Source organism: Hordeum vulgare, chromosome 3H (assembly GCF_904849725.1).
Source record: "Hordeum vulgare subsp. vulgare chromosome 3H, MorexV3_pseudomolecules_assembly, whole genome shotgun sequence".
In the NCBI taxonomy this organism is placed as follows: domain Eukaryota; kingdom Viridiplantae; phylum Streptophyta; class Magnoliopsida; order Poales; family Poaceae; genus Hordeum; species Hordeum vulgare.
In genome coordinates, this window is record NC_058520.1 from 83,490,871 (window position 1) to 83,504,537 (window position 13,667).

Here is a 13,667-nt window from a genome sequence, read left to right on the forward strand (position 1 = left end):
ATGTCATGCAAGTTCTTTTGCATAAGCACGTATGACTAAATACGGAATACATGCCTACATTACATTGACGAACTGGAGCTAGTTACATATCTCCCCATGTTATAACTGTTGCATGATGAATGTCATCCGACATAATTATCCATCACCGATCCAATGCCTACGAGTTTTCCTACTGGTCCTTGCTACGTTACTTTACCGCTATTGCTGTCACTGCTGCTACTGTTACCGCTACTGCTGTCACTATTGCTACTGTTACCATTGCTACTGTTGCTATCACACTACTCTGCTACTGAAACTTTGCTGCAGATACTAAGTCTTTCAGGTGTGGTTGAATTGACAACTCAACTGCTAATACTCGAGAATATTCTTTTGCTTCCCCTTGTGTTGAATCAATAAATTTGGGTTGAATACTCTACCCTCGAAAACTATTGCGATCCCCTATACTTGTGGGTTATCACTAGTCTACTAGTAGTGCTACACATAGGGTGAGCATATGCACGGTAATGGTAACACGGAGGGGACTAGAAAAACTTTTCGAAAACCCCGTCGGGTGCCAGTAATGCCCGAGGGTGAAGGTGTTGAGATGGATAACCACTTGAGAAAGAACTGGTGTACCAAGAAAGGTTTTGTGTGTGTGGTTTCGGAAATGGGATTAGATTTAAGATGTGTCGACCGTCCCAACCTTACATGTGCGACCACGATACCCCTTATGGGACGGCGCTATGTTGATTGCTTTGGTCCATGCTAGAAGAGAGCCCACATTACTAGTGGCGTGGTCACTCTCGTGTCGGGGTCTGTTGGAAATATGCCCTAGAGGCAATAATAAATTAGTTATTATTATATTTCTTTGTTCATGATAATCATTTATTATCCATACTATAATTGTATTTATTGGAAACTCGAATACATGTGTGGATACATAGACAAAACATTGTCCCTAGTAAGCCTCTAGTTGACTAGCACATTAATCAAAGATGGTCAAGGTTTCCTAACCATAGACAAGTGTTGTCACTTGATAACGGGATCACATCATTAGGAGAATCATGTGATGGACAAGACCCAAACTATGAACGTAGCATATTGATCGTGTCATTTTATTGCTATTGTTTTCTGCCTGTCAAGTATTTGTTCCAATGACCATGAGATCATATAACTCAGTGGCACCGGAGGAATACCTTGTGTGCATCAAACGTCACAACGTAACTGGGTGACTATAAAGGTGTTCTGCAGATATGTCCGAAGGTGTCCGTTGAGTTAGTATGGATCAAGACTGGGATTTGTCACTCCGTGTGATAGAGAGGTATCTCGGGGCCCACTCGGTAATACAACATCACACACAAGCCTTGGAAGCAATGTGACTAAGTGTGAGTCACGAGATCTTTTATTACGGAACGAGTAAAGAGACTTGCCGATAATGAGATTGAAATAGGTATGCGGATACCGACGATTGAATCTCGAGCAAGTAACATATCGAAGGACAAAGGGAATGACATATGGGATTATATGAATCCTTGACACTGAGGTTCAACCGATAAGATCTTCGAAGAATATGTAGGATACAATATGGGCATCCAGGTCCCGCTATTGGATATTGACCGAGGAGTGCCTCGGGGCATGTCTACATAGTTCTCGAACCCGCAGGGTAAGCACACTTAAGGTTCGACAATGTTTTAGTAGAGTTGAGTTATATGTGTAGTTGCCTAATATTGTTTGGAGTCCTGGATGAGATCACGGACGTCACGAGGGTTTCCGAAATGGACTGGAGACGAAGATTGATATATAGGATGACCTCATTTGGTTACCGGAAGGTTTTCGGGCATTATCGGGATTGTACCAGGAGTGACGAATGGGTTCCAGAAGTTCACCGGGAGGGGGGCAACCCACCCGGGGGAAGCCCAATGGCCCCAGGGGTGGCACACCAGCCCTTAGTGGGCAGGTGGGACAGCCCAAGAGGGCCTTGTCGCCAAGGAAAGAAAACCAAAGAAAAAGAAAAAAAGAGAGGTGGGAAGGAAGAGAAGGACTCCACTTTCCAATCCTAATTGGAGTAGGATTGGAGTAGGACTCCTCCTCTCCCTTGGCCGACGCACCCTTGAGGGCTTGGCCATCAAGGCAAGCCTCCTCCCCCTCCCTCCAATATATAGTGGTGATTTAGGGCTGATTTGAGACAACTTTCGCCACGTGCAACTCAGATCTAGACACCATAGTTTTACCTCTAGATCGTATTTTTGCGTAGCTCGGGCGGAGCCCTGCAGGAGTAGATCCTTCACCACCACTGGAGCGCCGTCACGCTGCCGAAGAACTCATCTACTTCTCCGTCTTGCTTGCTGGATCAAGAAGGCCGAGATCATCGTCGAGCTGTACTTGTGCTAAACGCGGAGGTGCCGTCCGTTCGGCACTAGATCGGAACGGATCGTGGGACGGATTGCGGGACGGTTCGCGGGGCGGATCAAGGGACGTGAAGACGTTCCACTACATCAACCACGTTCCTTGATGCTTCCTGCTGTGGGATCTACGAGGGTACGTAGATCCAAATCTCCTCTCGTAGATGGACATCACCATGATGGGTCTTCGTGTGCGTAGGAATTTTTTTTGTTTCCCATGCAACGTTCCCCAACAGTGGCATCATGAGCTAGGTTCATGCGTAGATGTTATCTCGAGTAGAACACAAAGGGTTTTGTGGACGGTGATGTTCGATTTTCTGCCCTCCTTAGTCTTTTCTCGATTCAGCGGTATTGTTGGATTGAAGCGGCCCGGACCGACATTATTCGTACGCTTACGAAAGACTGGTTTCATCGATTGACATGCAACCTCGTTGCATAAAGATGACTAGCGGGTGTCGGTTTCTTCAACTTTAGTTGAATTGGTCTTGACCGGGGCGGTCCTTGGAGAGGTTAAATAGCAATTTGCACATCTCCGTTGTGGTTTTTGCATAAGTAAGATGCGATCATACTAGATACCCATAGCAGCCACGTAAAACATGCAACAACAAATTAGAGGACGTCTAACTTGTTTTTGCAGGGTATGCTTATGATATGATATGGCCAATGACGTGAGGTGATATATTGGATGTATGAGATGATCATGTTGTAATAGTTAATATAGACTTGCACGTCGATGGTATGGGAACTGGCAAGAGCCATAGGGTTGTCTTTAAACTAACGTTTGTGTTTGCAGATGTGTTTACTATATTGCTAGGATGTAGCACGACAACCCCGATGGTGACACGTTGATGGAGATCATGGTGTGGCGCTGGTGACAAGAAGATCGTGCCGATGCTTTGGTGATGGAGATCAAGAAGCACATGATGATGGCCGTATCATGTCACTTATGAATTGCATGTGGTGTTAATACTTTTATGCACCTTATTTTTCTTAGAACGACGGTAGCATTATGAGGTGATCTCTCACTAAAATTTCAAGACGAAATTGTGTTCTCCCCGACTGTGCACCGTAGCGATAGTTCGTCGTTTCGAGACACCACGTGATGATCGGGTGTGATAGACTCAACGTTCACATACAACGGGTGCAAAACAGTTGCACACGCAGAACACTCGGGTTAAGCTTGACGAGCCTAGCATGTGCAGACATGGCCTCGGAACACATGAGACCGAAAGATCGAGCATGAATCGTATAGTTGATATGATTAGTATAGAGATGCTTACCACTGAAACTATTCGCAACTCTCGTGATGATCGGACTTGAGTTAGTGGATTTGGATCGTGTACCACTCAAATGACTAGAGAGATGTACTTTTTGAGTGGGAGTTCTTAAGTAATATGATTAATTGAACTAATTATCATGAACATAGTCTAATGGTCTTTGCGAATTACGATGTAGCTTGCGCTATAGCTCTACTCTTTTTATATGTTCCCAGAGAAAATTTAGTTGAAAGTTGATAGTAGCAACTTTGCAGATTGAGTCCGTAAAACTAAGGATTGTCCTCATTGGTGCGCAGAAGGCTTATGTCCTGAATGCACTACTCGGTATGCTGCACCTCAAGCGTCATCTGTGGATGTTGCGAACATCTGACATACAAGTTTATGATGACTACGTGATAGTTCAGTGCATAATACTTAATAGCTTAGAAGCAAGGCGCCAAAGACATTTTGAAACATCGCGGAACATATGAGATGTTCTGAGAGATGAAATTGATTTTTCATGCTCATGCCCTTGTTAAGAGGTATGAGACCTCCGACAAGATTATTTGTCTACAAATTAAAGGAGAAAATCTCAAATCATTCAGCATGTTCTCAGATTGTCCGAGTACAACAATCGCTTGAATCAAGTGGGAGTTAATCTTCCAGATGAGATAGTGATGGTTCTCCAAAGTCACCGCCACTAAGCTGCTAGAGCTTCGTGATGAACTATAACATATCAAGGATAGATATGATGATCCTTGAGTGATTCGCAATGTTTGACACTACGAAAGTGGAAATCAAGAAGGAGCGGCAATAGTTGATGGTTAGTAAAACCACTAGTTTCAAGAAGGGCAAGGGCTAGAAGGGACACTTCATGAAACGTCAAACCAGTTGCTGCTCTAATGAAGAAACCCAAGATTGAACCCAAACCCGAGACTAGGTGCTTCTGTTATGAGGGGAATGGTCACTGAGGCGGAACTACCCTAGATACTTGGTAGATAAGAAGGCTGGCAAAGTCGACTTTAGTATATTTGATATACATGATATTGATGTGTACTTTACTAGTACTCCTAGTAGCACAAGGGTATTGGATACCGGTTCGGTTGCTAAGTGATTAGTAACACGAAGTAAAAGCTACGGCATAAACGGAGACTAGCTAAAGGCGAGGTGACGATAAGTGTTGGAAGTGTTTCCAAGGTTGATGTGATCAAACATCGCACGCTCCCTCTACCATCGGGATTGGTGTTAAAACTAAATAACTGTTATTTGGTGTTTGCTTTGAGCATGAACATGATTGGATCGTGTTTATTGCAATACGATTATTCATTTAAAGAGAACAATGGTTGTTCTATTTTCTTGAATAATTACCTTCAATGGTTTATTGAATCTCGATCGTAGTGTTACACATGTTCATAATATTGGTGCCAAAAGATACAAAGTAATAATGATAGTACCACTTATTTGTGGCACTGCCACTTGAGTCATAACGGTATAAAATGCATGAAGAAGCTCCTTGCTGATGGATCTTTGCACTCACTCATTTTTGAAACGTTTGAGACATGCAAACCATACATGTTGGTATTAATGCATGAAGAAACTCCATGCACATGGATCGTTTGGACTCGCTTGATTTTGAATCACTTGAGACATGCAAAACATACCACATCGAACAAGAGAGTAACTTGTTGGGAGTGATACATTTTTGATGTGTGCATTCCGATGAGTGCTGAGGCACGCAGTGGATATCGTTATGTTCTTACTTCACTGACGATTTGAGTAGATAGAGGAATATTTACTTGATGAATCATAAGTCTGAAATATTCAAAAGTTCAGAGTGAAGATCATCGTGACAAGAGGATAAACTATCTACGATATGATCATAGAGATGAATATCTGAGTTGCGAGTGTTTGGTACACAGTTAAAACAATGTGGAAATTGTTTCACAATTTATGCCACCTAGAACACCATAGTGTGATGGTGTGTTCGGACGTCATAGCCGCGCCCTATTTGATATGGTGCATACTATAATGTATCTTATCGAATTAGTACTATCATTTATGGGTTATACATTAGAGAGAACCGCATTCACTTAAATAGGGCACCGCATATTTCCGTTGAGATGACACAGTATAGAATATGGTTTGGAGAAACCTAAGTTGTCATTTCTTGAAAGTTTGGGGCTGCGATGCTTTTCTGAAAAAGTTTCAGTCTGAAAGCTCGAACCCAAAGCGGATAAATGCATGTTCATAGGATATCCAAAATAGTTGGATACATCTCCTATCTCAGATCCGGAAGCAAAGTGTTTGTTTCTAGAAACATGTACTTTCTCGAGGAAAGGTTTCTCTCGAAAGAATTGAGTGGGAGGGTGGTGGAACTTGATGAAGTTGGTGAACCGTCACTTCAACCAGTGTGTAGCAGGGCACAAGAAGATGTTCCTGTGGCGCCTACACCAATTGAAGTGGAAACTGATGATGGTGATCATTGAGCTTCGGATCAAGTTACTATAAACCTTGTAGGTTGACAAGGTCGCATACTACTACAGATTGGTACGATAACCTTGTCTTGGAGGTCATGTTGTTGAACAATAATGAACCTACGAGCTATGGAGAAGCGATGGTGGGCCCTGATTCCGACAAATGGCTGGAGACCATGAGATCCGAGAGAGGATCTATGTATGAAAACAAAGTGTAGACTTTGGAAGAACTACTTGATGGTAGTAAGACTATTAAGTAAAGATGGATCTTTAAAAGGAAGACAGACGGTGATGGTGAAAAGTCACTATTAAGAAAAGCTTGACTTGTCGCAAAGATTTTTCCGACGAGATCAAAGAGTTGACTATGATGAGACTTTCTCACTCGTAGCGATGCTAAAAGTCTGTTGCAATTATGTTAGTAGTTGCTGCATCATTTATGAAATATTGCACATAGGATGTCAAAGCATTGTTTCCTCGACGATTTCCTTGAGGAAAGGTTGTATGTGATACAACCAGAAGGTTTTGTCGATCCTAAGGATGCTAACAAATATGCAAGCTCCAACGATCCTTCAATGGACTGGTGCAATCATCTCAGAGTTGGAATATACACTTTGATGAGATGATGAAAGCTTTTGGGTTTATACAAGGTTTATGAGAAACTTGTATTTCCAAAGAAGTGAGTGGGAGCACTATAGAATTTCTGATAAGTATATGTGGTTGGAATATTGTTGATCGGAAGTAATGTAGAATTTTTGTGAAGCATACAAGGTTGTTTGAAAGGAGTTTTTCAAAGGAAGACTTGGATAGAGCTATTTGAACATTGAGCATCAAGATCTATAGAGATAGATCAAAACGCTTAATAGAACTTTCAAACGAAATGCATGCCTTGACAAGTTTTTGAAGGAGTTCAAAATAGATCGGCAAAGAAAGATTTCTTGGCGGTGTTGTAAGGTGTGAATTTGAGTAAGACTCAAAAGACCTACCACGGCATAAGAAAGAGAAAGGACGAAGGTCGTCCCCTATGCCTTAGCCATAGACTCTACAGTATGCTATGTTGTGTACCGCACCTGATGTGTGCCTTGCCACAAGCCTGTTAAGAGGTACAGAGAGTGATCCAGGATTGAATCACTGAACGACGGTCAATGTTATCCTTAGTAGCTAATGGACTAAGGAATTTTTCTCGATTATGGAGGTGGTTAAAGAGTTCATCGTAAAGGGTTACGTTGATGCACGCTTTGACACTAATCCGAATAACTATGAGTAGTAAAACGGATTTGTATTGTAGAGAAGATGTTTGGCATATTTCCAAATAGCACGTAGTAGAAGCATCTATAAGATGACGTAAAGATTTGTAAAGCACACACGGATCTGAAAGATTCAGAACTGTTGACTAAAGCCTCTCTCACGAGCAAGACGTGATCAAATCCCAGAACTATATGGGTGTTGGATTCGTTAAAATCACATGGTGATGTGAACTAGATTATTGACTCTAGTGCAAGTGGGAGACTGTTAGAAATATGCCCTAGAGGCAATAATAAATTAGTTATTATTATATTTTTTTGTTCATGATAATCGTTTATTATCCATGCTATAATTGTATTGATTGGAAACTCAAATGCATGTGTGGATACATAGACAAAACACTGTCCCTAGTAAGCCTCTAGTTGACTAGCTCGTTGAACAAAGATGGTCAAGGTTTCCTAACCATAGACAAGTGTTGTCACTTCATAAAGGGACCACATCATTAGGAGAATCATGTGATGGACAAGACCCAAACTATGAACGTAGCATATTGATCGTGTTGTTTTATTGCTATTGTTTTGTGCGTGTCCAGTATTTGTTCCTATGACCATGAGATCATATAACTCACTGGCACAGGAGGAATACCTTGTGTGCGTCAAACGTCACAACGTAACTGGGTGACTATAAAGGTGTTCTACAGATATCTCTGAAGGTGTCCGTTGAGTTAGTATGGATCAAGACTGGGATTTGTCACTCCGTGTGACGAAGAGGTATCTCGGGGCCCACTCGGTAATACAACATCACACACAAGCCTTGCAAGCAATGTGACTAAGTGTGAGTCACGGGATCTTGTATTACGGAACGAGTAAAGAGACTTGCCGGTAACAAGATTGAAATAGGTATGTGGATACCGGCGATCGAATCTCGGGCAAGTAACATACCGAAGGACAAAGGGAATGACATACGGGATTATATGAATCCTTGACACTGAGGTTCAACCGAGAAGATCTTCGGAGAATATGTAGGATCCAATATGGGCATCCAGGTCCCGCTATTTGATATTGACCGAGGAGTGCCTCGGGGCATGTCTACATAGTTCTCTAACCCGTAGGGTCTGCACAATTAAGGTTCGACGATGTTTTAGTACAGTTGAGTTATATGTGTGGTTGCCGAATTTTGTTCGGAGTCCCGGATGAGATTACAGATGTCACGAGGGTTTCCAGATGGTCCAGAGACGAAGATTGATATATAGGATGACTTCATTTGGTTACCGAAAGGTTTTCGGGCATTACCGGGATTGTACCGGGAGTGAAGAATGGGTTCCGGAAGTTCACCGGGAGGGGGCAGCCCACCAGGTGGAAGCCCAATGGCCCTAGGGGTGGCGCACCAGCCCTTAGTGGGATGGTGGGACAGCCTAAGAGGGCCTTGGCGCCAAGGAAAGAAAACCAAAGAAAAAGAAAAAAAAGAGGTGGGAAGGAAGAGAAGGACTCCACTTTCCAATCACTTCCCTACTCGAGGACGAGCAGGAGTTAAGCTTGGGGATGCTTGATACGTCTCCAACGTATCTATAATTTTTGATGGTTTCATGCTATTATATTATCAACTTGGGATGTCTTATATGCATTTACATGCCATTTTATACCATTTTTGGGACTAACCTATTAACTCAGTGCCTAGTGCCAGTAAAAAAAATCCGTGTTTTTGACCTTTTTCAGAAAAGAATATTAAACGAAGTCCAAACGGAATAAAACCCGCGGGATGATTTTCCATAACAGAAGATACGCAGAGGACTTGAGAACCAAGGCAGGAGGTCTCGTGGGAGGTCACGAGCCCCCTAGGCGCGCCCTATGGGGGCGCCTAGAGGCTCGTGGCCCCCTAGGCGCGCCCTATGGGGGCGCCTAGAGGCTCGTGGCCCCCCCCGTGCCTCCTTTGCACTACCTCTTTCACCTATAAATTCCCAAAAATTCCAAAACCAACAGAGAGAGCCACGAAAATACTTTTCCGTCGCCGCAAGCTTCTGTCTTCGCAAGATCCCATCTGGGGACCGTTCTGGTGCCCTGTTGAAGGGGGATTCGGACACGGAGGGCTTCTTCATGAACACCATTGCCTCCCGGATGATGCGTGAGTAGTTCACCACAGACCTTCGGGTCCATAGCTAGTAGCTAGATGTCTTCTTCTCTCTCTTGGATCTTCATTACAAAGTTCTCCATGATCTTCATGGAGATCTATCCGATGTAACTTTCTTTTGCGGTGTGTTTGTCGAGATCCGATGAATTGTGGATTTATGATCAAATTATCTATAAATATTATTTGAGTCTCCTCTGATTTCTTATATGCATGATTTTGTATCCTTGTAATTCTCTTTGAGTTATGGGTTTTGTTTGGCCAACTTGATATATAATTCTTGCAATGGGAGAAGTGCTTGGTTTTGGGTTCATACCGTGCGGTGTCCTCACCTAGTGATAGAAGGGGTAGCGAGGCACGCATCGTGTTGTTGCCATCAAGGGTTAAAAGATGGGGTTTATATCATATTGCATGAATTTATCCCTCTACATCATGTCATCTTGCTTAAGGCGTTACTCCGTTTGTTATGAACTTAATACACTAGATGCATGCTGGATAGCGGTCGATGTGTGGAGTAATAGTAGTAGATGCAGAAAGTATCGGTCTACTTGTCTCGGACGTGATGCCTATATGTATGATCATTGCCTTAGATATCGTCATGACTTTGCGTGATTCTATCAATTGCTCGACAGTAATTCGTTCACCCACCGTAATACTTGCTATCATGAGAGAAGCCTCTAGTGAACACTATGGCCCCCGGTTGTATTTTACACATCATATATTCAGTTCTACAAAAACACCAAAAATACTTTGATGCACTTTTATTTCTTTTTACCTTTTATCACCTTCAGATCTCTCCTTGCAAATAATCGTGAAGGGACTGACAACCCCTTTATCGCGTTGGGTGCAAGTTTGTTTGCTTTTGCATAGGTTCATTGGTGCCTCATCTTGATACTCCTACTGGATTGATACCTTGGTTGTGAAACTGAGGGAAATACTTATTCCTACTTTGCTGCATCACCCTTTCCTCTTCAAGGGAAAAACCAACGCAAGCTCAAGAAGTAGCAAGAAGAATTTCTAGCGCCGTTGCCGGGGAGCATTCAAGTGAAGCATATCTACCAAGTAACTATCACAAACTCATCTCTTGCATTTACATTATTTGCCTTTTGACTCTCGTTTTCGTCTCCCCCACTTCTAAAAAAACAAAATTTACAAAAATATTTGACTTTTTCGTTCGCCCTTTCTTTTGCTTGCTTTCTATGTGCTTGTCTGCTTGCTAAGTCACCATGTCTGAAAACACCAAATTGTGTGACTTCTCCAATACTAATAACAATGATTTTATTAGTACTCCAATTTCTCCCGCCACTAGTGCGGAATCATATGAAATTAATGCTGCCTTGCTGAATCTTGTTATGAAAGAACAATTTTTGGCCTTCCCAGTGAAGATGCCGCATCCCATCCTAATACCTTTATTGAGTTATGCAATATGCAAAAGAAGAAAGATGTGGATAATGATATGATTAAATTTAAGCTATTTCCATTCTCATTACGAGATCGAGCAAAAACTTGGTTTTCATCTTTACCCAAAAATAGTATTCATTCATGGAACAAGTGTAAAGATGCCTTTATTTCCAAGTATTTTCCACCAGCTAAGATTATCTCTCTCCGTAATGATATCATGAATTTTAAGCAACTAGATCATGAACATGTTGCACAATCTTGGGAGAGAATGAAATTGATGATTAGAAATTGTCCCGCTCATGGCCTGAGTCTTTGGATGATTATAGAAATTTTCTATGCTGGTTTGAATTTTGCTTCTAGAAATATCTTGGATTCCACCTCTGGTGGAACTTTTATGGAAATCACACTAGGTGAAGCCACAAAACTCCTACATAATATCATGACAAATTATTCTCAATGGCACACTGAAAGGTCACCTACTAGTAAAAAAGTGCATGCTATAGAATAAATTAACTCTTTGAGTGCTAAGATGGATGAGTTGATGAAGTTGTTTGCTAGTAAAAGTGCTCCTTTAGATCCAAATGATATGCCTTTATCTTCCTGATTGAGAATTGCAATGAAAGTTTGGATGTTAATTTTGTTGGTAGGAATAATTTTGGTAACAACAATGCTTATAGAGGTAACTTTAATCCTAGGCATTTTCCTAGTGATCCCTCTAATAATTTTGGCAATTCCTACAACAATGCTCATGGAAATTATAATAAATTACCCTCTGATCTTGAGAGTAATATTAAGGAGTTTATTACTTTGCAAAAGATTTTCAATGCTTCCATGGAAGAAAAACTCCTTAAAATTGATGACTTGGCTAGGACTGTTGATAGAATGCCTCTTGATATTGATGCTTTGAAATTGAGATGTGCTCCTCCCAAGATTAATATGGATGGAACTTTGAAAGCTATGCATGTTTCTATGAATGAGAATAAAGAAAGAACCGCCAAAATTCGTGCTAGACATGAATGGCTTAAAAAGGCGTGTTCTCGTGATGAGAATCACGAAGATCTTACAGTGCTTGGTGTGACTCCTATTGAATCCTTGTTTTCTAATGTCAATCCTAATGATTATGGGGCTGGATGTGAATCCACTTTGGTTGAGAAACACCCCAATGATTCGGAGTCTACTTATCTTGATGCTAAAAATACTGAAAGTGGAGTAGAGGATATCAAAACTTTGAGTAGTGATGAAATTACTACTTTGGATTTGAAGGAATTTAATTATGATAGTTGCTCTTTGATTGAATGTATTTCCTTGATTCAATCCATGCTAAACTCTCCACACGCTTATAGCCAAAATAAGGCTTTTACCAATCATATCGTTGATGCTATGATGAAATCTCTTGAAGAGAAACTTGAGTTGGAGATATCTATTCCTAGGAAACTTCATGATGAGTGGGAACCTACTATAAAAATCAAGATTAAAAATTATTAATGCCATGCTTTGTGTGATTTGGATGCTAGTGTTTCCGCATTTCCAAAATCTTTATGTGATGTTCTAGGTTTCAATGAGATTGATGAGTGCTCTCTTAATTTGCATCTTGCGGATTCTACTATGAAGAAACCTATGGGAAGGATCAATGATGTTCTTATTATTGGAAATAGGAACTATGTGCCCGTAGATTTCATTGTGCTTGATATTGATTGCAATCCGACATGTCCCATTATTCTTGGTAGACCTTTCCTTAGGACTATTGGTGTTGTTATTGATATGAAGGAAGGGGATATTAGATTTCAATTTCCATTAAAGAAGGGCATGGAAAACTTTCCTAGAAAGAAAATAAGACTGCCTTATGAATCCATGATGAGAGCTACTTATGGTTTGAGCACTAAAGATGACGATACTTGATTCTATTGCCTTATTTCTAGCTAAGGGCGTTAAACGATAGCGCTTGTTGGGAGGCAACCAAATGAATAAATTTATTTTTTGCTTTTCAGTTTCTGTTTTGTTGAGTACACACCATCATAATTATGTTATGATTGCATTTTTATGTTTTAATTAGTGTTTGTGCCAAGTAGAACCTTTATGATTAGTTTTGGTGATAGTTGTTTAATCATGCTGAAAAAGACAGAAACTTTGTGCTCACGAAACTATTTTTAATTCCCATCCAGGAAGAGATTTTGAGTTGATTCTTTTTTCCGCTGATTGATATGCAAATTTCCCTAATTGTCATAATTTTTCATAATTTTTGGGATAACAGACGTATACGAAATATACAGATTGCTATAGACTGGTCTGTTTTTGACAGATTCTGTTTTTGTTGTGTTGATTACTTATTTTGATGAAACTATGGTTTGTATCGGGGGGTACGAGCCATGGAAAAGTGAGAATACAGTAATATAACATCAATCTAAATGGAAATCAAGTTTACTACAGTACCTAAAAAGTTGGTAGTTTGTTTTCTTATGCTCATGATATCACGAGTTTCTGTTTAAGTTTTGTGTTGTGAAGTTTTCAAGTTTTGGGTGATGTTCTTATGGACAATGGAACAAAGAGTGGAAATAGCTTAAGCTTGGGGATGCCCATGTCATCCCAAGCCAAATTCAAGGACACCAAAAAGCCTAAGCTTGGGGATGCCCCGGGAAGGCTTCCCCTCTTTCGTCTTCAATCCATCGGTAACGTTACTTGGATCTATATTTTTATTCACCACATGATATGTGTTTTTCTTGGAGCGTCGTGTATTATAGGAGTCTTTTCTTTTTGTTTGATCACAATCATCTTTGCTGCACACCTTTTTG